At 37.0% G+C, this 27,641-nt stretch overlaps 1 protein-coding gene across 2 annotated transcripts in view; it reads left to right on the top strand.

Moving 5' to 3' along the window:
* GABRB2 (gamma-aminobutyric acid type A receptor subunit beta2) overlaps positions 1–27,641 on the top strand; it is a 234,961-nt gene that overhangs the window by 82,161 nt on the left and 125,159 nt on the right. The gene's annotated exons all lie outside the window — the stretch shown is intronic.

Genomic DNA, 27,641 nt, shown 5'->3' with positions numbered 1-27,641 from the left:
AAATAAATAAAATCTTTTAAAAAATTTCTTGCTCATTATTTTTCCCCTATTAGGGAAAATTATTTAGATTAAAAATATTTAGAAATAATTTCTGACAGCTCCAAGTTTACCTCCTTTTTTTAATGGATGAGAAGAGGGAGGCTCAGAGAAGAAAGGGATTGTGTCTAACATCCCACAGTTATGGCGAAGCACAGAGTAGAACCCCAAACTCCTAACTACTAATCCAGGGCTTACTATTATTGTTGCTGCTGCTTCTGGAGTCATCGGGTTATTTGGAGTCATCATTGTCTGACTGACATCAGCAAGTAAGTCAAATCCAATTCTAAAAAGTAGAATCAGGATCATGCCATTCTTTGAACTTGAGAAATGGAAGCAGTGTGTATTTAGGAGCCCTAGGAAATGATCCAGGACTCTTTCTGTTGCCACGTTTTGCTGGACTTTCAGATGAAAAACATATTATTTTAATATTTATTTATTTGAGAGAGAGAGCAGGGAGAGGGGCAGAGGAAGAGGGAGACAATCCTCAAGGAGACTCTCCACTGAGCATGGAGCCCATTGAGGGGCTCGATCCAGGGACTCTGAAATCATGACCTGAGCCAAAACCAAGAGTTGGACGCTCAACTGACTAAGCCACCCAGGTGCCCCTAAATGAAAAACATTTAAAGAGGAGAAGAAAGTCTGGCCAACTTCTTTTTCTTCAACATTACTGACTCATAATATTCCAGTAGTCAGGCAGTCTCTTTCAGTGCCAGCTAGATGGGTCCCTAGTTGTCCTCATGTTCATTGATTTCAGTCAAATGATAGCTGGACGTGGCAGAACTGAAACCAAAGATGTCAAAGGGCTGCTGGGGAAAAGATGAATGGTCAGAGACTCCAGGTGTTTCAAAGCTCTACTCCCAGTAAAGACATGGGTCTTGTATTGCAGACCCCACGAATGAGTACAATGGTGCCATTGAAGTGGGCTTTGTCTGCAAAGGGAAGAAGCATTGAAACTCATTGCAGACACGTTATTTGTAGGCTCGTGAACGTAGCTATGTACAGCACTGCTATACATAGCACATCCGGAGGTGGCACTTGCACGTTCCTGACCCCACTGGGAGTGAACTCTCTGGGTCACAAGTATACTGTCGTCATGGAAAGAAGCCCCATCTTCACTTTTTAATTAATTTAAATTAAATTATTCTATTTTATTTTATTTTAAAGAAAGTATTTCATGGTGGATAATTAAAGTTGTAGCTGTTGTATATAGGTGTATCTCTCCATTTATAGGTATGAATATGCATATGTATCAGTTTAGAGGTATACACATGTGTGTACATATATGTATGTGTGTATATATTTGGACATATATATCTCAGCAACATTTTTTTCTTCTGTTTGTCTTATGTTCAAACTAAAGAAAACAGGAGGGACTTCCATAAATCTAACCTTCAAACAGTGCAGACTATCCTCAACATTAATTTAAAGATAAAATTTTTTTCCAGTTACATTTGGAGTAACTTTTGTAACATTCTGATTTCATGAAATCAGTGCATTTTGTTGGCAGCTTTTGCTGGCAACTTGCTTGGCAAATAGGCAAAATGCAGTCAGATTAGATAGTCTTTGTAAGGAGTTAATTCATGGCAGAGTTTTAACTAAACAACGACCTTTTCAAAGCAAATATAAATGAGCAGTGTTTAATTGAGAGAATTTTAGTAGTGTTAGCAGTAGGAGTACTAAGGTGTATCAAGTTCTTTCTATATGTCACACCCTGAATTATCTGCATTAAATAACCCTGTGAAGCAAGCTACTGTTATTTCTATTTTATAATTGAGAATACTGAAGCATTGGGGAGGTAGATAACTTGCTGGTTGGTTTTGGGCTCAGAACTGAACTCAAAGCCCATGATCTCAGTCACCTCCCCAGAGTCTGAGAAAATGCAGTATCTGTCCAGGTAGATGGATGCAAAAGACCCTTAGGGAAAGCAAGTACTAAAAATCTTGATGGAAGAAGAATGGAGAGCCCAAATTTCCAAGGCTCCTAAAAGGAACTTCCAATAGTCATTTCTCTCCCCCTAGAGAAACTGTCATAGTCACTGTTCATAAATAAATGAGTATGACTTTCTCAGTCTTAAACAAGCTCCACAATGGGGATTTATGCAGTTTTTGGCTAGTCTGTAGACATTTCTATAATACAGCACATGTAGTGAATTGCTCAGGTTTAAATTAATATCATCACCTCTACTTTCATCCTTTATCCTTGAAGGATTTTCTACTTTACAATTTAAATGCAGAAAGTTATTTTTGTTTCATGTTTTTGAACCCCCAAGTTCAAGGAAAAGCAATAGGCACTACAGTTTATAATTTGGGGTATAGTGTTTTGAAATTCTCTTCTTTTTCAGAATTATATAGCTGGAGTTTGGTTGCAGACTAGGGAAAGAACAACCACTATGAGATTAGACTAAGTGTCAGTTAGCCATAGATGTAATACCTCAGTGGAAGTGAGGAGGCCACCTAGCTTCTGTGGTTCCCAGAGACTGAAAGCCACCCTAGACTTTGTCCACAGGCTTTCTGCTGGATTGAAGAAGCTAAATTCTTCATGATCTGCGAAGTGATTACCCCAGTAAATTGTACACTTTCATGTCAAGGATTCATAGGCATTCTTTCACTGAGATCCTTGACCCTAACTCTACATTAATACTCATCCTGGAAGGGAAAACAGAAAGTACTGAGCCATTAGTTGTACCTCTGACTTCCAGATAACTAGAAAAGTACCTTTGTCTACAAGGCTATTGGGGAAGATCTCAGAGTACACTGAAGAAAATCTGTATTTATTTTGTGGCATAAGTAAAAAAAAATATATATATATATATTATATATATGTATATTTATATATACTGAGGTATTTTTCAGCCTTATTCCCCATGGAGGGAAAAAAGTAAAAGAGATAAAAAGCTATCCAATCTAAGGCTATCACCTCCAAAATTTTTTGTTAAAGGACTTTCGGTAAAAGTTTTAATGCCTTGATTTGCTAAATGGTTAGTAAGAGAGGATTTCTGACCCATCCCTACCGTTTTATTCTGGAGGTCACAAATAAAGCAAACCTTCCTTTTGGAAACCAAGCCAGTATAATAGCTTAATGACTCAAATCACAGTCACTACATTATGAAATGCTCAAGCTATTTCATTTCTCAGAAGCAGCTCATTATATGCACTCTTATGGACAGAATAAAAGGCAACAAAATGCTAACTGGCCATAAATCCTTGGAGGAAGATATTAATTCCATGTTGGATTGTTCTCACTAGCCATAATAGAGGAAATAATTAAGACTTCTATTTTAGCAGCTGTAACAGTCTGACGACTAAGGGAAACTACCAGAAGATCAGGATAAAGACCAGAGCTGCTTCTGGCATCAACGTAGCAGGACGCATCTGTACTTTTTATGTTACTATATAGTGAGGCCACAGAATGCAAAACCACTGGAGAAGCAGTATTGCTGAGTACTAAGAGCATGGGTTTGGGATCTGACTGCCTTGTTTCAAGGACTTCCTCTGTCACAAACTCACTGTGCTCCATCTTTCTGAGGCTCAATTCCCTTATCAGTGATACAGGGTTTTATAGTACCCACCTTATAGGATTACTGGGGAGATGGAGTGAACAAATACTTTTAAAGCACTTAGTAAAGTGCTCGGCACACACTTGGTTCTTTGTATAGATTAATTGCTATTGTAAGATTGCTACATGTGCTTAACTTTGACCTATCGTGCTGTTTCTATCATGATTAGTACTGGATGATATTTGGCAAGAGGAAATGATGGTGTTAAACCCTTGTTACGTATCAACACTGGCCTAGTGCTGGGGATACACGAAGATGAATGAGGCAACCAAATACTGAGACTCAAGGGGGCACCTGGGTGGCTCAGTCGTTGAGCGTCTGCCTTCAGCTCGGGTCGTGGTCCCAGGGTCCTGGGGTGGAGCCCCGCGTCGGACTCCCTGCTCAGCGGAAAGCCTGCTTCTCCCTCTCCCACTCCCCCTGCTTGTGTTCCTTCTCTCGCTGTGTCTCTCTGTCAAATAAATTTAAAAAAATAAAAATAAATAAAAAAAAATTGAGACTCAAAACTTGGAAGTGGGATGAGAAAATATGTAATAGTGAGATGAAGAGAAATAGGATAGGGTGGTGGGAGAAGGTCAGGTTCTAGAGTTTGTTTTTATAGGTTTTGTGGCTTTTTCAAAAGTTCCCTAACCACTTTAAATTGAAAATAATAATATCATTTAACTTATAGGAATAGGATCAAAATTAAATAACGTAACTTATAGAAAATAACCAGCACACAGTAGGTGCCCAATAAATAATTGTTGTGGCTTTATTTATTGCTGTAGTTACCCAGATAACTGTAACCATCAAAATCAAGTAGGTACATGCTGTGTATCATATACTGTGCATATATCGTATCTTCTGATCCCCAAATAATCCCATCTGGCAGATATTAATATCATTCCATTTTTATAGAAGAGGAAACTGAGGTCCATACAAATCTAGTAACTTGTTCAAAGCAGCACAACTTCAAATGTCAAGGCTGGGAATAAAATTCAAGTCTGTTGGACTCTGAAGCCCGTGTCCTTCATGTTTTAACAGGTTTTAATGCAGAGAAGTGACCCGGTGTGTGGACCGGAATGTAGCAGCACAGACACAGACATGCTCAGAAGTCTCATTAGACTGACAGCTCAGTGCCGTTATTCACGGTGACTACCTAATGTTAGGAATGTCTGTGTACTGTACCCAGAAGGAGCATGAGAAAATACTAGTGTTTTAATTTATGTTTAATGAAACATGGACATTGTAGTCAAGTCATTTTCTGAACCTTTAGTTCATTTATGCATCGATCCACCTAATCAACTGCCGAGTGAGCACTTCTTGTTGCTCTACGTGGGGAGTGGGGGTGCAGGAGTGAATAAGCCAGATGTCATCCCTAACTCCAGAGGCTTGTCCTTGGTAAAGGAAACATATAAGCCACCAGGAAAAAGTAAGGATATTTAATGATAAATATGAGGCTTGCAAATTGTTACGAATTCCATGAAGAGAATTAAACAGCATGAATGATCCTCCAGAGTGACTGGAGGAGAGGGCTGGAGTCCTACCTTAGGAGTGACATCTGAACCAAGATGTTATTTATGAAGATCAATAGGCAGAGATCTGAGGAATGAGTGTTCCAGTTAGAAAGAACAAAAGCACAATGGTCCTAAGGACAGAACACACTCATGTGCTCCCAGGAAGAAAGTTAAGTAATGCTGCTTTACCCAGACTTTCTGTTTCCTCTCCTTCACATTACTGCATTTTATGTTCTTTATACAAAATACATTACTCATTTGTTCTATTCTTATTGGCCTCGCTCCATTAAACAGTAAGCTCCATGAGAGCAGGGACCTCTGTTTTTTTTCCCCTGCTGTATCCCAACATCTCGAACAGTGCCTGTCTCCGAAGAGTCGATGAAAAACTACTTGTTGAGTAAATGCCTGCATGAATAAGTAATAGCAATTTATCCACAGCACTTCCTACTTTATCAGTGTAACTACCTGACTCTATCAGTTGGAAGGGATCTGTGGTCTTTGCAGGGCTTATCTCAAATTGATTTATCATTCTGTCTCAATGCAAGCAACTCGGGCAAAATGGCATCTAATGTTTTTAAACAATGAATTTGCTACTAAGGTAAATTAAGAGGAGAAAAAGAGAAGCATAAAATCAAATCAATATCATGGAGAACCCAATTATCAAAGGTTATTATGTTTTAATAAGGTGAAAAAATCTGATTGTCCTACCTAGTAGACACTGTACATTTCCCTTTATTAGTAAGGACAGCTACATTACCAGTGAGATGGTACTTGAGGTGATATTTATATAAGCAGATGATAAGAAGCCTTTCTGAAAACAAAGACGGGATCAGCACTTGTCATGAATTCAGCCAACTTGTGACTTAAATGCAAATATGAGTTGACTGTGTAGAAATTTCCATTGATGTGGTGTTTTCTTACATTACCTTATTATTTGTTGTCCATGTGTTATTTTAAAAGATATACGGAGAGTGGTGGCGCCTGGGTGGCTCAGTCATTAAGCGTCTGCCTTCAGCTCAGGTTGTGATCCCAGGGTGCTGGGATCGAGCCCCACATTGGCTCCCTGCTCCACGGGAAGCCTGCTTCTCCCTCTCCCACTCCCCTTGCTTGTGTTCCCTCTCTCGCTGTGTCTCTCTTCGTCAAATAAATAAACAAAATCTTTAAAAAAAAATACGGAGATGGAAAGGTGAAGAGAATTGTATGAACGTGGAATTTAGGTGACCCATATTAGCCTTCTACTGCAGAATGAGTCAGTGAGAAAACACTTTCTAATGAGAGTTAGTGCTTTTCAGACACACATCTCAAAAAATTCATTATGGCTGAGTTCAAGTGAGATGTTCTTTTTTATTTATGATAATCAAACCTTTTATGATTAAAAAGGTATATAGTTTCTCATTGATTGCAGAGCAGAAATATCATATTCTTTGCCTAGCATAGAGTATGTCTTTATGTTATTTGAACTATCTTGTCTATATTTCAAATTGTGTGTTTGTGTGTGTGTGCGTGTGCACCAATGTGCACACATATATGTTTTCTGTGTTTGTGTGATAGGAAGCAAGGCAGGAAGTGGGAGGAGTGAGGGTTGACTACTGTGTGGAGAAAAGAAGCACTTATATTTGCTCAGAACAATATTTTCACAAATCGTAAGTATTTTAGCCCATTTGACTGGAATCATGGGTTGATTTTTCCTTTGGGAAGTTAGATATAAGGGACACAAGGGTCAGTCTTCTGCCCAGGTAAAAGAAGTCTATGGTGTGATAATGAGAAACATTGCCCCCCAACTCCCAACTGGCTCTTTCTTAGCCTATTTAGTGTGTGACAAAATTGTACATTTCACTGCTTCACTAACCTTACTCACTAAGGGTTAGTTCATGGATCCTTGTTAAGTTACTTAATCTCTGCACAGTCAGTCATCACCCAGTGATGAGGGGATGAGACAAACCGTAGGTCTCATCTTTATTTGTGGAAGGTGGAGTTACTCTGAAGGAGGAAAAGTCTGTGTCCACTGTATGCGTGGCCAGGGCCTGGGTGGGGATTCACGCTGAAAGAACAGAGGGGGAAATCAACATAGGAGTGAAAATGCATTTCTAAATTCTAGGCATAAGAAAAACAGTGTTTAAGCCTGAGAGGCCAAGCTCTAAATAATATGGATTATCAGACATTCTACTTTGAGAACACGTAAGATTCTGAAATTGCCTAAGAGGCTGAATTTAATCTGTGTCATTGGATAGGTTTTAGTTTTAGTGTTTATTTTATTATGAAGATCTCAGACATCTTAGACAAAGAAGAGACTGTATCCCAGGGTTACTTTTCCTTTATTTGTGATTTTGTTCATTTTGATTGATGCTCAGGCTTTTGTTTTCTCCATTATGAGTGGGATGCTTGCCTCAATTTCATCTTTTGTAGTATTTTAAAGTTGTGCAAAATCAAATTACTATTGTTTAGTGACAACCTTCCTTCTTTTCAAAAAGCCATTTTGTCCTTGCAAGTTTTCAGTTTTCATAGGCATGAATAGAAAAAAGCATAAAATATACATGGAGCCAAATTTCCATAGATCATTAGTATAGTTGCTGACTTGTAGGATTTGGTGGGGGTTGGAGGCAGGGGGAGGTTTAATTCTATATTTCAGGTGCTGTCAGCTATTGCAAACACAGTTTTGTTCAGGAGAATGTCAGAGTAAGAGTTTACCTATGCAGACAGCATTCACTGCAAACCAGCCACTGAACATGAATGTATTCCTTATATGAGCCATTACCTTTCTGTGCTTTAAAAAATAGTTTCGGGGAAGGCTGGGTGACTGGTTAAGCATCCAACTCTTGGTTTTGGCTCAGGTCACGATTTCAGGGTCATGGGATTAAGCCACGTATTGGGCTCTGTGCTCAGCATGGAGTCTGCTAGAGGTTGTCTCCTTCTTCCTCCTCCTCTGCTCCTCCCCCTGCTTGTGCTCTCTCTCTCTCAAATTAATAAATAAAATCTTTTAAAGAAATAAATAAAATAAATGCGTCTTCCAATTCCTCATTTATTTTCTCCACTGCTCTGTGTTAAAGAGAACCAACTGAATCAGGAAAGATTTGGGGACACCAGACTTTTTTTACTTATCTGGATAGCACCATCTGCCTGAACAGATGGGGAGACATGTCACGGGGCTAGAGGGGGACTCCAAGATCAAAAAAAGAGGAGAGCAGTGAAAAAGAAATGCAATGGCAGGGTAGAACAGATGAGTGCCAGTGGCTGGGACTTCTCTACCATCTGACCCAGGTAATGGTCACTGAAGAGCGGCTACCCAAGGAATCCGAAAGTCCCCAGAGCAATGATGCTCTTCATGTGCTGTGGAGAGGTTGCTCAGCACTGGGAAGGCACATACACATCCATTTCTCTGTGCTGACAGGAGGAGAGCCCAGGTACTGTTAGTTAAAATCCCTATAGTGGGTAGTAAGGTTTAGTTTCCATTAAGATTTCCACGGGGCCACTGACCAGCAAAGTGGCTACTTCCATGTGCTGATGGAAGATTCTACACAAGACTAGATATATCATTTTTTTAAAGATTTTTTATTTATTTATCTGAGAGAGAGAATGGGAGACAGAGAGCACGAGAGGGGGAGGATCAGAGGGAGAAGCAGACTCCCCGCTGAGCAGGGAGTCCGATGCGGGACTCGATCCAGGGACTCCAGGATCATGACCTGAACCGAAGGCAGTTGCTTAACCAACTGAGCCACCCAGGCGCCCTAGATATATCATTTTTAAATACATTCCCCAAATTGACACAAAGCATATACCTTTTACTCATGACATTTTATTTATTTCCATGTTTCTTTGTTTTTTCCGTTAATTTATTGCTCAAACATTCATTTTGATTCACATCTATTTAGCAGTTATTTTGGGCCAGGCACACTATACTAAATGCTTTATATACTTCAACTCCAAGAAGAAGGTATTTTTACACAAGAAAAAGTGAAGCTCAAAAATGTTAAATAAGTACCTAACGTCACACATCTGATGAGCGCAGAGCTGAATATTGGATCCAAGTCTATCTGACTTCTGAAATTGTAACAGTGACCTTTCTGTGAACACATAGGTTATTGTAACTGACAAAAATTGGTCTTCATATTTAAAGATACATAAATTGTGAATGATTTGCTTTCTTAGCTATAGCTCCTATATTATAGAAAAACAAATCTTATAAATTTAAATTCCAGCCACATATTTTGTAGGTAAGAGATTTTGTTCACAGATTATTCAATTTAAAACATCATTCTATATCTATATCTATGTATCATTCCATATCTGCCATGTCTATAGGCTATATGGGCTGATAGGATTTGCAGCATAGTTGTTGGCATTGTTGTAAAGTCATCTATCTGTAAAATGATGAGGCACCTGAGGTTTGAAAAATTATTGAGTCCTCTGCCTACCATCTTATATGGAATTATTCAAGAAATGTTCTTCTCTCTTTCTCTCTCCTTTCCATTTTAGTAAGACTAAGAGTTTGTTTTCCAGTTACCTAAATAATAAATGTTTGTCATAGAAAGTTTGGAAAGTAAAGTATTTTATTTTATTTTAAGATTTTATTTATTTATTAGAGAGAGAGAGCACAAGGTGGGTGAGGGGCAGAGGGAGGAACAGACTCCCCACTGAGCAGGGAGCCTAATGTGGGGCTCCATCCCAGGACCCTGAGATCATGACCTGAGCCGAAAGCAGACGCTTAACTGACTGAACCACCCAGGTGCCCCAAGTAAAGTATTTTAAAAAGTATCAAATTTTGAAGAAAAAAATACCTTCAGAGATACCTATCATTGTCAGGTAAGGTAGAGTTCCCTTCTGTAGTCTTTGAATATTTTTTCACATAAAATTGTGATTATGTTTTATGTCCATTTGATAATTTTCTTTATTCACTTAATATTGTTCCTTCATTTTTCTGCAGTATGATTTCTGAGGCTACCTAATCTATCTTATTTGTGGGTAATGCTGCACATTGCCAACCCTGTACTTTAGACTATTTAAGTGGTTTTCAACTTTTAACTACAGTCATACCTTGTTTTATTGTGCTTCTCTTTATTGTACTTTATAGAAACAGATTGGAGGTTTGTAGCAACCCTGCAACAAACAAGTCTACCAGCACCATTTTCCCCACAGCATTTGCTTACCTCATGTCTCTGGGTCACATTTTGGTAATTCTCACAATATTTCAAACTTTTTCATTATTATTATATTTGTTACAGTGATCTGTGTTCAGTGATATCTAGTGCTACTATTTTAATTGTTTTGGGTGATCACAAACTGTACCCGTAAGATGGCAAACTTAACTGATAAATGATGCTTGTGTTCTGACTGCTTCACCAAGCAACCATTCCCCTCATCTCTTTCTCTCTCCTCAAGCCTCCATATTTCTTGAGACACAACAGCATTAAAATGAGGCCAGTTAATAATCCTACAATGGCCTCTTAATGTTCAAGTGAAAGGAAGAGTCACACATCTGTCTCTCACTTTAAATCAAAAGGTAGACATGATTTAATGCAGTGAGGAAGGCCTGTTAAAAGCTGAGATAGGAGGGAAACTTGGCCTCTTGTGCCAGCTACCCAGGTTGTGAAAGCAAAGGAACGTTCTTGAAGGAAATTAAAAATGCCACTGTGGTGAACACATGAATGATAAGAAAGCAAAACAACCTTATTGCTCATATGGAGAGAGTAATAGTGGTTTGAATAGAAGATCACATCAGTCACAACACTCCCTTAAGCCAAAGCCTAACTCAGAGCAGGGCCCTGACTCTCTTCAATAGATGAAGGTTGAGAGAGGTGAGGAAGCTGCAGGAGAAAAGTATGAAACTAGTAGAGCTTGATTCATGAGGCTTAAGGAGAGAAGTCGTCTCCATAACAGAAAAGTGCAAGGTGAAACAGCAAGTGCTAATGAAGAAGCTGCCGTAAGTTATTTAGAAGGTTTAGCTAAGATAACTAATAAAAGTGACTACATTAAACAACAGATATTCAGTGTAGACAAAACAGACTTCTATTGAAAGAAAATACCTTCTAAGACTTTTGTAGCTAGAGAGGAGAAGTCAATGCCTGGTTTCAAAGCTTCAAATGATGGGCTGACTCTCAATACAGCTGGTGACTTTAAGTGGAAACCAATGCTCATTTACCATTCTGAAAATCCTAGACCTTTAAGAATTATGCTAAATCTATTTTGCCTGTGTTCTGTAAATGGAACAATGGAGTCTGGATGACAGCACATCTGTTTACAGTCCACTGTTGAGACACACTGCTTGGGAACAAAGATTCCTTTCAAAATATCACTGCTCATTAATAATGCACCTGATCACCCAAGAGCTCTGATGGAGATGTACAACATGATTAATGTTTTTTACGTGTCTGCTAACACATCCATTCTGCAGCCCATGGATCAAGGAGTAATTGTGACTTTCAAGTTTTATTATTTCAGAAATGCATTCCATAGGGCCATAAATTTCATAGTTGTCTTAGATTTCATAGTTCCATAGATTTCCTAGTTGCCATTGATAGTGATTCCTCTGATGGATCTGGGCAAAGTAAATTGAAAACCTCTGGCAAAGATTCATCATTCTAGATGCCATTAAGAACACTTGTGATTCATGGAAAGAGGTCAAACTATCAACATGAACAGGAGTTTGGAAGAAGTTGATTCCAACCTCCATGGATGACTTTGATGGATTCACCACTACAGTGGAGAAAGTAACTCCTGATGTGGTGGAAATAACAAGAGAACTAGAATGAGGAGTGGAGCCTGAAGATGTGACTGAATTGCTACAATCTCATGATAAAACTTGAGTGGATGAGGATTTGCTTCTTATGGATAAGCAAAGAAAGTGTTTCTTGAGATGGCATCTACTCCTGATGAAGATGCTGTGAAGATTGTCAAAGTAACAACAAAGGATTTAGAACATTACATCCACTGAGTTGACAAAGGCAGGCGTTGAGAGGATTGACACCAATTGTGAAAGAAGTTCTACTATGGGTAAAAAGCTATCAAGCAGCATTGCATGCTACAGAGAAATCATTTGTGAGGGTTTTTCGTTGTTTTTTTTTAAGATTTTATTTATGTATTTGACAGAGAGAGAGAGTACACAAGCAGGGGGAGTGGCAGGCAGAGGGAGAGGGGGAAGCAGGCTTCCTGCTGAGCAGGGAGCCCGATACGGGACTTGATCCCAGGGCCCTGGGATCATGACCTGAGCTGAAGGCAGATGCTTAACCCACTGAGCCACCCAGGCGCCCCACAGAGAAATCATTTGTGGAGAGAAGAGTCAATCAATGTAGCAAACTGCATTGTTTTATTTTAAGAAATTGACACAGGCACCCCCATCTTTCTGCAACTATCACCTTGATCAGTCAGTAGCCATCAACATAGAGAAAAGACCTTCCACCAGCAAAAGAATTATAAACTGCTGAAAGCTCAGATAATGGTTAGCATTTTTTAGCAATAAATTGTTTTAAGTTGTGTACATTGTTTTTTAGACATAATATACTACACACTTAATAGACTATAATAGATTATAGACTTAATAGACTATAGTACAAACATAACTTTTATATTACTGGGAAACCAGAAAATTCATTTGAATCACTTTATTGTGATCTTTGCTTTATTATGGTGGTCTGGAACCAAACCTGCAGTATCTCTGAGGTATGCCTGTATCTTAAAGCCAGTGTCACAGAGTCAAACATCCACTGGGCCTGGGTAGATTATCTGGAAAGATGGAACTTAGAGAATCTGGAAAATGCACGTCTTCATTAAAGGCCTTTTAACTCACATTTTAAAGCTATATGCTAACCAATTGAAATAAGTGGTGATCTGCTTATATATATATATAACCTGGGCCAGGTTCCTCAGATGGATAAAACACTCCCAAAATCTTTAGTTAACATTTTGTATTTAATGAACACTAGTCCTATAAATGGTACCAGTTCTATATATATATTATATATTGCTATATATAATATATATAATATGAGCATTATTCAGTCATTAAAAAAAGAAAGAAATCTTGCCATTTGCAATGACATGGGTGGAGCTAGAGAGTATAATACCAAGCAAAAAAAGTCAGAGAAAGATAAATACCATGGGATTTCATTCATATGTGGAATTTAAGAAACAAAGAAATGAGCAAAGGGGGAAAAAAAGAGAGTGACAAACCAAGAAACAGACTGTTAACTATAGAGAACAAACAGAGGGTTACCAGAAAGGAGGTGGATGGGGGATGGGCAGACTAGGTGAGGGGGATTAAGAGTACACTTATCTTGACGAGCACTGAATAATATATGGAATTGTTGAATCACTATATATCTGAAACTAATTTAACACTGTTGTTAACTGTACTGGAATTAAAATTCAATTCAATTTAATTTAATTTAAAAAAAAAAGAAAGAACTGGTTGGCCAAATTCATCATGTGGTCCAATAGCTTGGTCCCTAGAGAGTATTATTCTGTATATAACTTGTTCCCTTATCGGAGTGCCTGGCCCAGTTCTTCAGATAGATACTCCCAAAATCTTTAGTTAACATTTTGTATTTAATGAACACTATTCCTATAAATGGTACCAGTTCAAAATCTATGGAATTCAAAGATTACATTAATTATGCTTTAAGTATAAAATAGTATTTTCCAGAATGAGAAAATTGATTGAACAATCACCTCAAGAAATTACTAATCTGAGATACTTATTTTTAAATGAACCTAAGGTTGGAAGTGCTGTATTTCTTACTGCTTTGTGTTTCTTCTTTAAAAAAAAAAAGCCATTATTAGAGGGTGCCTGGGTGGCTCAGTGTTTGGGTGTCCGATTCTTGGTTTTGGCTCAGGTCATGATTTCAGGGTTGTGGGATCGAGTGCTGTGTTGGGCTCTGTGTTCAGCACGGAGTCTACTGGAAATTGTCTCTCACTCTCCTTCTGCCTCTGCTCCTCCCTCTGCTTGCATGTGTGTGCTCTCCCTATCTCTAAGGTAAATAAATAAAATTGTTAAAAAAATGATTTTAAAAAAGTCATTATTAGAGAAAGAAGTATAAAAATCATGCAGAGGAAATCTAGAAACTATTCTTTATCAAGTGCTTTTCTTACATAGTTTTTGTGGGATATTTTACTGATTATTAGGACAAACATAAAAGGTATAATAATGTGTTTCCTGCTGTCATGAAAGCTGCTGTTTGACAGAGCATTCCTGTCAATTATGTAAAACAAAGGCATAAATATGAATTTGCCATTCTAGATTTGACATAAATCATATTACTTTTAATATAAAAATTCATATTATCCATGTTTCAAAGCATTAATTGTAATATTTTTTGTTTAACTACTCCTTTCTTTTTCTTTTTTAAAAAATATTCTAGGGGTGCTTGGGTGGCTCAGTCAGTTAAGCCTCCAACTCTTGGTTTCAGCTCAGGTCATGATCTCAGGGTTGTGAGATCAAGCCCAGCATCTGCACTCAGCTTGGATTCTGCTTGGAATTCTCTCCCTCTCCATCCCCCGCTCCCCCCACCATTATCTCTTTCTCTCAAATAAACAAATAAAATCTTAAAAAAATATTCTATTCCCCCTTGACCTCACTCAGAGTCTTAAAATAGATTATAATAGTGTTGATAAGAGCAGTTACCATTTACCCAACACCGAGGATTTGCAAGTAATTGCTCTAAGTGATTCATAGACATTATTTGCTTGATTTCTCATAGCACTGCTATAAAATAGACATTTTTATCCACAAGTTACAGAAAAGCAAACTGCGAGAGGGATTAATAATATCCCCAATGTCACAGAGCTGGAAATGCCAGGTCCAGATTGAAATCCAAGACTGATTCCAAATATTATCCCATCTCTTTTCCAAAAATGCTAATTCTGTGTCCTTTGGAGTCACAATTGTAAATGCAGGAGATTTCTGTTCTATTACAAAGCTTGTTTATTTCCCCAATTCACCCATTTTCTTGAAGATTTACAGTACCTCAGCTCATTTCTTTAACTATGAAAATTGGCTTTAACTCACAATTCTTCTATCTTGTAATACATTATAAAAGCAATTAATCTTAATAACAATATCATGTGTAACCCATCCTTATTTCTGCTTAAACAATGTCTGAATTTTTCACTGATCTAGATTATATGAATGGTAGAGCAGTTTATTAGTAATTTAATTGGTTGTTATCATTGCTGTTTTAAATTACACTTCCTAGGGAACTTAACTATAAGTGCTCACATCAGAACATGCTTTTCTGATTCTTAAATCATTCTTTCCTTGACTTTCTAAATCAATGTTTGAAAACCAAGTTTTATGACATTACCACTCAAATGTTGTGATAACATGCCATCAAGTTATTGAGTTCCATGTTATCCTCCAGCAACCCTACATGCTAGGCATCATTATTTCCATTTTATTTTATTTTATTTTTTTAAAGAGTTTATTTATTTGACAGAGAGAGACACAGCGAGAGAGGGAACACAAGCAGGGGGAGTGGGAGAGGGAGAAGCAGGCTTCCTGCAGAGCAGGGAGCCCGACGCGGGGCTCGATCCCAGGACCCCGGGATCACGACCCAAGCCGAAGGCAGACACCAACGACTGAGCCACCCAGGCACCCCATTTTAAAAACAAGCAAACTAACCTCCTCAAGTGACATGACTAGGAAGTGATAATCACAGGACCAGATGACTCCCTCGGATGGACATGTTCTTTCCTCTCTATTACACTAATACCAAGAAAAGAGAACCAATGCTTATACTTGCTTTTTTAAATTTTATTTTGACCTGTGTTCATCTGCTACATTGTTTACCTTAAGACTGTAATGAAAAATAATCTTGAACTTAAAGACGTGTATTAGTACAATGGACATTTCCCTGAAACGTCAGAGATGTCCTGGCTCTGGGTAAGTGCCCACATGGTTCCATACTGACTGGAATAAAGCCGGGCCCCCAGTGAGTTTTAGTTTAACTTTGGATAAAATTACCATTGGCTCAGATCCCAGTGGTGCCTCTAACTCACTCTGTGTGTCAATTAGGGTGGATCACTTAAGGTCTCAGAAACTTGCATTCTTCATTTGTAAAATTACAGATTATATCAAGAGATACCTACTATCAGCCCTTAGGACATATCCAATTCATGGAGGTGTTTTATTTGACCAAGACAGTACTTTAAAAAATTAGGACATCTCATTTTAAAATTTATGTTTTCTAATTATTTATTTAAAAATCTAAAGATTGGAGACATTGGGCCTTATTTCCCACAAAGTAACAATCAGCTAGAGCTGAGAAATAGATACTTTGCTCAGACAGGGTATGTTTTCTCCAGTTCACCCCAGTTCTCACCGTTCCCAATTGTTTCATGTTGAGCCTACTCCACATACTACAGAGGCCATAAACTGTACCCTCTAGGTGTCTGAGTGTGTGACTCATCAATCAGATTTAAGTATCTCATAATTTTATCACTTTGTTTCATATTATATCATACCATGTTCTACAATTTTCAGTGGATAAAATATAAACTAAGTTGCCTGGAATGTAAGGTCAACCACTACATCCAGCCTCTCAAACAGGTATGAATCTCAACAAAGTTGTTTACCACACAAGTTTCTCTATTCATTTTACCCATATGTCCTAGCTCTGACCATGTGCTCACACTGTGCCATGCTGATGAGAAAATCTTCCCAGATACATTCTGTCTAGCAAAATCTTATATATTCTCCATCACCTAGCTGATAGTTCATTTTCTCTGCAATGGATGCTTCACATTCCAATCATCTTCCTTATTGGGAATTTATAATACAAATTACTCATAATTAACACATTTGCATCCCAGTGCTGTAAAGATAGTCTTGAATGGTTTTGTTAATGATTACTTGACAGAAATATATCTTTACCTAGCCTTTGTTGTCATTAAGCATGCATTGAAATACTTTAACATTTATAGACTGTATTACAACTCTTTAATTATTTAATTACATTTAGTGAGTCCTCAAGTTATTGTCTGTTTTATTAAGCTAAAATCCATTACAAGTCAAATTAGCAAAGGTGTGCTGAAGCTGCAGAGGATTTGGGCATTTGCTTTGGTAGCTGAAAATTAAAGATAGACACTGCTTTAGTGAACCAGAAAGTACAGCCCATCACTGAGACTTTCCTTGTGCCATGGTTAGCCCCTGCCTTCATCACCCTGACAGATGAGCCTATTCTTTACACATCTTCAGAAAGGGAAATCTACCATCTACCCTGGGGAGCCATTTCATTATTTTACAGCCCTCATGACCAGCCAAGTCATCTTTCTATTTAACCTAAATCTTCCACGTCCTTCATGATAGAATTTATTACCATAGCTTTTGTTTGGTCCATAGGAGAAAATGTGAACAGCAGATCATCACTCCCTTGAGCCCTCCATATAAATAGAGGCTGTTATTATATCTATCAGTCTGCTCTCTCTTCTCCAGCTGGAACAGCAGAGCTCATCCAGCCATTTGCTAAACAATTAATTTTCAGGTTTTAATACCCAGTAACATTTCACCGAATTATGAAGCTATTTTGTCATATTCTTTTTTTTTTCCTAGAGAGAGAAACACACAGAGACCAGTACAGCAATTTAGACAAAATATTGACACTGTAGGTATTCTTTAACTTAGTTGTCCATTCTCTCATTCTTCCAGCTTTTTTTTCCCTCTCCAGCTTTGGTGAAATGAAATTGTCCATATAAAAACAGTGCTACACACCTTTTCCCTTACAATAGCTTCTGTTATCAATTTTCATTTTTCATCACAGAATTGAATGTGTTTGTTTTCATTCTTGCCTTTTTGCAATGTGCTATAATAATATTTGAGTAATTTTTATTGTAAATTGTCATTTTAATGTGTTTATGCTTTTTTGTGAGTCTTTTCTGTTTCTTTGAAATCCTCCTTTAAAATGACCCCATTTTAAAAATTATGAACCACTTTATTCTGTTTTAACTGTTTATTTTGTCAACTAAACTTCTTAAGCAAGTGTGCCATCATTTGGGTACGAGGCGTTATTTTTTTTTTCTTTTCCTCTTGTGTTTTCAAACAACTCTGCATTATAGATGTGTTTTAGTTGGGATTTTTCAAATACACCTTTTTCCAATTTAGCCTCTAATTTTTTTAATTTAAAGATTTTATTTATTTATTTGAGAGAGAGAGCGCTTGTGTGAGCACACCAGCAGGGGGAGGGTCAGAGGGAGAGAGACAAGCAGACTCCTTGCTGAGCAGGGAGCCTGATGCGGGGCTGGATCCCGGAACCCTGAGATCATGACCTGAGCTGAAGTCAGATGCTTAACTGACTGAGCCACCAAGGCGCCCCTTTTTTGTTTTGTTTTAATCAATCTTTAGTTGTATGGGGCTCTCTGAATTTCAGTTTTTAGTTGTTGTGACCTGTATTCGTCACCCCCCACACTCACTTCAAAACTCCGTCCTAAGTAACTAAACATCTCTGGTTAAATAAAATGGTTTCCACAAGTCAAAAAAAAAGTTAGTCTTAAGTGCTTTTTGGTGAGATTCTCAGAGTCATGCTTCCACAGAATTCTGAATAAATAATTGTCCAGAGTTCAGAAGGACCTTTTGCATTGTAGAAGTTCCTCTTCATATGTTGGCTCAAGGTCACACAGCAAAAGGCAGAATCAGGACCTGAGCTCAAGACTGCTCATTTCCAAGGTGTCTATTCTTGATGTCTGTGTTCATGTGTATGAGAGTTTTATACCATCAGTTTACCAAATACCGTGTTCTCCACTCCTCACGTGCCATGCAAGGATGAATATCCTTGTACATGCTTCTTTGTCCCTTCTCTGTTTCCCCCAGTAAATTTCCAAAAGCAAAACTACTGGCCAGTATCTGATAACCAAACTGCCCTTTATAAAGGTTGAATCAATTTATGATTTTACCAGCAATTATGAGAATCCTAGTTTATCCATATTCTCACCATTTATTACATTAAAAAATGATAATTTGCTGGTCAAAAAATCATAGCCCATTGTTTCCACGAAAAATGTTAGGTATGTCCTTGGTACACACAATATATCAATATCAATTCCAGATGGACTTAAGAATTACTATAAAATTTGAAACCATGAAACAGAAATACAATAAAAACTTTATCTCATCTTAGGATGGAGAGGGACTGTCTAGACGTAAAACAATTTAAGAAACAAAAATGTAAATGATTTCTAGCTTTGATGATAAAATAACATCAAAAACTCTAATGAATCACTAAGTAAAATAAAAACACTCCCTAGACAAAAAACTGCAAAGTATATGGATAAACAATTTAAATTAAAGAAATTGAAACTACTGTCAAATATAGAAAAACTTTCTGGTAATCATAGCTTTTCAAAGATGGAATAGGGTCCTTTCAGAAAGGGTGAGTTCCAAGTCACTGGAGAGGTTCAACTTAGAACAATAATTATAGAGGTCTTATGAAAGGAATTCACTCATCAGAAAGGTATTTATATATCTGTACATCATTTAATCATCCTTTCTACCTTGAGAATCCATAATCAAATGATGACATTTCTGCCAACATTTTAATGGTGTAGGAAATTTATTGAAGCACCTACATTTGACACAATTAACATGCTGACCAACACTTCCAACCATGGAATCCAAGTATCCTGGGCATTATCAAATGTTCTCAATACAGAACAAATATTGCTGCAAATAGAGTAAGTGAGTAATAATGAATAGTCTTGGTCAAGACTAAAGCAGAAAGGAAAATTTACCTTAATAACATTTTTCAGAAAGAAAAGCAATATACGTTCATCAGAAAAATGGTGAAACTACAGAAAATGTGAGAAAATGAAACCCAAATACATTTCCACTATTTATTTTAGTATACTTTTAGTCATTTAATTGTGCATCGATATACCTCCTTAAATAAATATGAAATTGTACCTAACTGCTTTCTAATGTTTTTTTCTCTGAAAAAAATCAAGAGCACTTTTCTATGTCCACACTCTTCTCAAAGTGCTTTTTATTGCTTCATGTTATTAAATCAAAATGCATTTAATTATCCTTATAATTTATCCTTAATAAGTATAAAATGTTTCCATTTCTTCCCAGTTAAAGTCATACTTAACATCTTTGTATATAGCTTTACATGATTTTATTTTCACATTAATTTCTTAAAGCGAAATTTCAGGAACAAAGGTTGCTCATTTGGTGGGTTTTGATTAGTGTTGTCGAATTACCATCCAGAAAGTTTGTACTGATTTACGTACAGTTCTACCACCAGCATAAGAATGTTTGTTTCCCTGCAGAATCTATAGTACTGAATATTATAATTCCTTTACATTTTTGCTGATTATCAAACAATAATAATCATGGCTTAATTTGTATTTCTACAGATTTGTGGTTTCTAATGGTGTTAAGCATTTTTTCCACATATCTGGTGCCTATTTTATGTAAAAGACTTAACTCTTAAATAGTGAAACTGCCATTAGTTGGAAATCTTTACCATCAGAGATCAGAGTGGCAGAAAGGCCAGAGACTGCAGTGTTTGTGGATTTTGTTGGAGTTGGAAGTACAAGGTGAGTTGCCAGTATGTGACAGGAGGCAGCTTTCTGTAATTCATTTTTCATGTTTAAAACATAACAGCAGTTATGTTACTGTTACTTCAGTAAAGCCTATTTTACTTTACTGATTAAGGTCATCACAGTTGCAACCATGTACTGCAAGGAAAATATAATGTGAGGGCATATTAAAGGCTGGATCTACTAAAAAAAAAATGTTTCTCTGAGCTTTTCATAGGGTATGTTTTTCCTCAGATATTGGAGTGTGTGTGTGTGTGTGTGTGTATGTGTGTAGCAGTGGTGGGGAGGGAGATGGTTTAAAGGCCATTTCAGGCTCATTTGGGTACTCTGATGGCAATATTCCCTCCAGAACTTCCATGTCATTGGGACTGAATCCTGCGCTGACATTTTTTGTGTCCAATCCTTCTTCTTATCCCTTTCTTTCATAGGTGATGATGCCTGATGAGCATCCTTCAGGGTCTACTGGAAAACCCAACTTCAGACAGACTCTGAGCCTCATAGGGAGACAGAAAATAATGAACAAGCAAATGCATACACAGGATAGTTTCAGATAATGACAAGTATAATGAAAGAAGTAAAATGAGATATGACAGTGACCAATGGGGAGGAGGGTTAGGGCTACTTTAGCTAAGGTGGAGGGAGAAGGCTTCCTAGGTGGGCTGGGATGAACTGAGACTGCAGTCATAGAAGGGGAAATTCATTTAAGGTAGAGGGAACCTTCATCCCCTCATCCCTAAAATCCCAAAACAAAGGACCCAGGAATGGAATGCTTCTAATTTTTTTGACAGCCTAACTCAAAAAACCTCAGATTTTAAATACATTTCTACAATATATTTTATCAGTCAAGAGCCCAACAGGAAACAGATCACATCCTGAAAATGGGATAATTTGAAGACAACGTATTAAAAGGGAAGTTTACAAAGAGAACAGCACTTCCTCCCTCCCAGAGATAGGATCAGCAGATTGCCCATCCACTCCCTGGTGTTCCAGACATGAAGAGGGAGAACAAAGCAGGGCCGGGGGGAACCTGGACACAAGTTTCACAAGAATGGAGCCTAAGAAACAGTTCCTCTGGTCTCACTCTCCTCCCTCCTCTAAACTCCTGGTCTGCTCCCTATTGGCCAAAGCCAACCTGAAGCCAGAGAATCAGGGAGACAGTTTATGAAATCCAAACATTCTAGTCTGTAAGGCCACAGAACGTGGTGATTAAGGGTGGAGGGTGGAGCTGGAGAGGCAAAGGAAGACATCCAGCATGTGTAGTTTATATTTTAAAATAATCCTGGATGGGATTTGGAAGAAGTGGCAACAGACCCAGGTGAGGTTGTAACCTTGGCCTGTCACTGGCTAGCTATAAATCAGCATTGGTGAACCACTTACTTTGTTAAAATAAACAAATATATGGCTAGAATAAACTGATTAACTTATTCTGAAATGGTATGACTCTAATGTGTTAAAAATCAAAATTAAATATTTTAAATATATTTTAATGAATCCAACAAAAAGTTTCTGGCATACCTGGACATTGTTTTAAATTAAAAACAACAACAACAAATCACTGCTGAAATAATCTGCATCCCAGCTATATGTCTTTCTAGTTGGTAAGTGGCTCTGGTTCAATTAAATCCCTTACATCGATCTGAAATCAAATTTCAGTTAGGTTATGAGTCAAAAAATAGAATGATTACTTGTTCTCAGGGACTCAGGCTTCCTTTAAGACATAGAAGTGAGCATGTTCTCATTGCTGAGATAAGCACACACTTTGCAGATGAGACCATCAGGGTTGTAATGTGGGAAATCTTGGTAAACAAACTTGGACTGTATGTCCATATCGATTAATATTTTTGATTGAGTGGGATTTACATACTCGCAAAGTGAGATTTTGTTTGATACTGCTGTTTGGATTCTACAGGCATGGTATTTAAGGAAATGTCTTTGAAATAGCACCTGGACTTGTAACAGAAACCTGTGTAGCCTTTAAATGGTCACAGTATATTTACAGAGGATAAGATTCCAGAAAAGCAAAGAGTCACAGAAGGCCAAACAGCTGCAGAAGAGTACAAATAGCTCTAATCTCAAATGCATGATTTATCAAATGGGAACATGATTGCTAGCAATCTTACTTTTTTTGGTGATTACAAAGTTGAGCATACTAGCTCATGTGACTCTATATGAGGACTTGTAAAGGGCTTTTAAAAACAATTATGCATGAGTGTTGGAGATTTTAATTTAAGCAGGACTCTGTGGAGGTAAATCAAGAGCATAGGCTGGAAGAAAAATGCTGAGGGAGACCTTCAATCAGGGGAGAATATTAAGTAGGACTCCTTGGGGAGAGGCCTGTATTTGCTTGTCTGGGGTAGGCTAATCTACATAATTGACTAAAACAGAATGAACAGCTGTGAAATACAGCATTTGAATGTGTGGGTAAAACACAATTACAAAATATACAGGGTCACAGAACATGTAATGTATTTTCATAGGATTACAGAATATCCAAGCTCATTTGGGATTTCAGAAATCGGCCAGTTCCCCAGAGAAGCTAAATGACTTTATCAAAGTCAACTAGCTAGTTAGTTATAGCATAGTAGTTAAGTATGTGGGCTCTGGAGTCAAACATCCACTCACTGTGTTACTATTGGAGAAAAACACTCTACCTTTCTGTGCCTCAATTTTCTTATCTATAAAATGAGAATAATAGGACACTGATATTAAATGAAATGATACATTTAAGCAACACTAGATTATACCTGGAACTCAGTAAGTGATCAGTTAATATGAGTTATGCTTATTATTAGCAAGAATGCAAAGCTGAAGTCATTTAAGTCTTGTATCAATGCTCTACCTACTCTACAAAATGCAAGAGCATATCACAAGAGGGATATATGTGAGAAATTAGTTTCCCAACTAAAGTGGTTGTGAGAAACAAAATAATATCAAGTCTGCTTGGAGATACAGAAGCAAATCTTTTAAAGTACTTTTTGGGGAAGTGACTCAGATGAGCTCTTAAGAACTTTTCAAAATTTCAGTTTGTACTCTCGTGCTTAAATTTAGTATATTGATCTTCCCCCACCCCCACCTGAAGTCTTTAATTAGTTTGTTTAACAGCCAGAAAAAATATATATCAATATATGTTTTTTAATAATTGGTTGTTTTCAACATCCTAATTTTTCTCTAACAATGATGCCAACTCATGCTATAGGATTCCCCTATCCTTTGTAATTAGAGGAAGTTGTGCTTTTAAGTAAATGTACATTTTGAACAAAATGAACGCATGCTGTGAATTAAAATAACATGTTTTGAATATAGTTGGAGATAGGCATCTGATTTTCAAAAAAAATACAAAGATATTGAAAAAAAGAATTTTGTGTGCATAGAATAATTGGATGGTTATCTAGATAAAGAAATCAAAGTAGAAATCCTCAGTCACTTTATCAACTCTTGTTGAAATCCTAACAAGCTTCTCACCTGTTAAGGTACTTGTTTGACCATATATTCTAGTGCCTGAAGCCCATCTTGAGGAGTCTGTTGAGGTGCCTCTGAGTGGTTCAGTTGGTTAAGCGTGGGACTCTTGGTTGGAGCTCAGGTCGTGATCTCAGGGTCATGAGATTGAGCCTTGCTTCGGGCTCCACGTTCAGCATGCAGTCTGCTTAAGACTCACTCTCCCACACCCTCTCCCTCTCCCCCTTGCTCTCCCTCTCCTCCTTCTCAAATAAATAAATAAATCTTAAAAAAGAAAAAGTCTGTTGAAAGTGCCAAAACATGTCACGTTTATTATGATTTTGAGTTATTTCCTATTGGCTGAGAGGCAAAGGCAGTTATTACTACTTAATAACTACCTTTGATCATATTCAATCTCAGAATGATATGGTAGAATCATTAAGTCTCAGGTAATGACACTAAAATATTTGTTATGGCTTTGGTGCAAAATGCTGGCATAGCTGTTGTATTTCCTGATTTTATAGGTACCTTTAGTGACTGTTTTAGGGTATGTTATATATATAGTTTTCTTGCACTGTGTCAGTATTTTATGGTTGACAAGGCCCAATGACTAAGGATTAAAAAGTTTCTCCAAAGATCTAGGCTTTGGAATAGCCCAGTCAGAATACTGACATTCCCAGGGCGCCTGGGTGGCTCAGTCGGTTAAGCGTCTGCCTTCGGCTCAGGTCATGATCCCAGGGTCCTGGGATCGAGCCCCACATCGGGCTCCCTGCTCAGTGGGAAGCCTGTTTCTCCCTCCCCCACTCCCCCTACTTGTGTTCCCTCTCTCGCTGTGTCTCTCTCTGTCAAATAAATAAAATCCTTAAAAAAAAAAAAAAAGAATACTGATATTCCCCAAAGGTGGCTTTCATCATGCAATAGTATTCAGCCCCAGAAAGGCATATTTCCACTTGTAACTAGAGAAAATTTGTTACATGTAAATGAGGTACATTCTGAAAGCATCACTGACTGTTTCTTGTGATTGAAGACAAAGCTATCTATATATTTCACAGCCGTCTTAAAATTTAATCAGGATACCTGCATAATGAGTTAGTAGCTTCACTTCAAAGACTCCTAGTACTACTGTTGAGTAACTTAAGGCCCATTAGGGATGTTTATCAGGATTGAGAAAGGCATGTTCATGAAAACCCCATTAAGTATATTTGTTGTATTGACTTATTCCTAGAGAAACTTAACACTGCTATAAATCATAAAGTTCCAAAGAACAGATTTTGATGTTGATCATTAAGCTTTTCTGAATAAGATTCATTTCTGAGTAGCTTCTTCTATAAATCTATTCTTTTAGAATTTTTTACATAAATTAAATGGAGCACTTAATATAGAGAATTGTTTCAAAATTCTCAGTTTGAGAATGGTTATGACCATTGCTTTCTTTTTTTCTTCTCTTTATTATTATTATTACTATTTTAATCTTGGGTTAGCCAGAGACATGCCAAAGTGCTGAGATACAAATAAAACAAAAACAGATGTAGTTCCTGATCTGACAAATCATGTAGCAAAGATGCAGGTTTGTTACACATGTCTGTACCTTGTATTAAAATCTGTTGAATATATTCTATATACATACATGACATAATTTTTTGCACATTTATATGTTTTGATGTTATTTACATCATATTTTGTAGCTCAGCTTTGCTTTTAATATAGATGTATGAGTATTCTACATTTCTTCATGTATATAAACATATACATATGCATATTTCCAAATACCAACCACTGATCAAATGAGTTATCATTGTATCTTCTCATTAGCAGGTGGTCTAACAAAAGTTACAGAATATTTTATGAGTTACAGATCTCTTTTTGCTTTTATCATCTCACAACCAATTAGGATGACAAGTTTTTATTTCAGGTGTTCAGGAGCATCCAAGCATTACAGGATCTAAGTGATTCATCCCAGCTCACTCGCTCTGGTCTGTATGAACAGGACTCCACAGGGATTATTTTGTCTACAGAGTTTCTGCTTTAACCCAATAGGAGACACAAATGCCTTGTAAGCATTGACTAGAAAATATTTATACATATTTTTTTCTTTGTTTTACGAAGCATAGCATTAAAAATTAAAACACTGGTGTAAATACAAATGTTGATGTGACAAAAACATTTTCATCTGTTTTATTTTTTAAATATGGGTAGAAACTCATTTCTTCTGCAATAGCCTTAGTCAGTTTATTTTTCTTGTTCACAGCACTCATGTTTATAGCACTAGTTCACAGATGTTAGTTGCCACGAATATGTATCCGCAGAAAGTGTGAGCCACAACCTATGTAGTAGCTATTGCAATCTTCACTTCCCTTACACAGTCGAGCATCTGTTTATGGCTCTTGCTTCTTTTTTTTATCATAGGTGTGCCCTTGTGCCTTTAAGGTCCTTTGTGTTCATTCTGTCAGATGAAGTTAATTTTCTCTAGTTTCTCAAGATGGGGATTATTTCTGCTATTTTACAAAAGTAATATGGAAGCTTTGGTATGCCCATCATATACCTTATTTTATTTTCTGTGAAAATTTCTCTTCTACATAATACAGGCTTCTGTATGTTAGTAGCAATTCAGGTTGTTAACTACATGTTAAAATGAAAAAAAAAAGTAGAAAGAAAGAAAAAGAAAAGAAAGAAAGAAAGAAAAGGAAGGAAGAGAGAGAAAGAAGAAGGAAAGAAAGAAAGAAAGAGAAAGAAAAAGAAAGAAAGAGAAAGGAAGGAAGGAAGGAAGGAAGGAAGAAAGAAAGAAAGAGAGAGAGAAAGAGAGAAGAGAGAAAAGGACCAGTGAGAAATTCAGTCAAATATTGCATAGCCAAAATAAGTTGATATTTTTAAGCCCCGAGTAAATAATTAAATGTGAATGTTAATTTTTATATAATTTTTAGAATTTGTAAAATATAAGTGGTAAGTCCCAATGAAAGCAAAAACAATCAGTTTGATGATAAGATAAACTCTAGTACTATATATGCAATGTCAATTAAATGGATTAAAATTCATTTACTGTTAAAAATATAAGAAGAATCCCTAAAACTTAAGGCACATATAAGTTGAATAAAAGAAGAGAAACAATGCAATAAGATAGTCCTCCAAATAAAAGATCTATATCAGAAAAACGAACTGCTTGTTCTTTATAATTCATGTTTTTATTTATCCAATGGATGTTTATTGATTGCCTTACAATAAATAGAACAAAGTCTGTGCCCCTAAACAGCTTACATTTTATTGAGAGAAATAGTACTAAAAAAAAAAAGAAAGAAAGAAAAGAAAAGAAAGAAGCAGAAGTTTTTACTTCTTATCCCCTTCACCTATCCCCTGATCCCTCCCCTTTGGCAATCACCAGTTTGTTTCTCTCTCTTTGTTGTTGTTTGTTTGTTCATTTGCTTTGTTTATTATATTCCACATAGAACTGAAATCATATGGTATTTGTCTTTCTCTGGCTTATTTCACTTAGCATAATATCTGCTAGGTCCATCCATGTTGTCATGAATGACAAGATTTCATTCTTTTCTTATGGCTGAGTAATTGTTAAATTATTATGTTATATACCTGAAACAAATTTAAAT

This window comes from Mirounga leonina, unplaced genomic scaffold (assembly GCF_011800145.1).
Source record: "Mirounga leonina isolate KUSES-001 unplaced genomic scaffold, KU_Mleo_1.0 Mir_104, whole genome shotgun sequence".
NCBI lineage: Eukaryota > Metazoa > Chordata > Mammalia > Carnivora > Phocidae > Mirounga > Mirounga leonina.
This window is presented reverse-complemented; position numbering and strand designations above follow the sequence as displayed.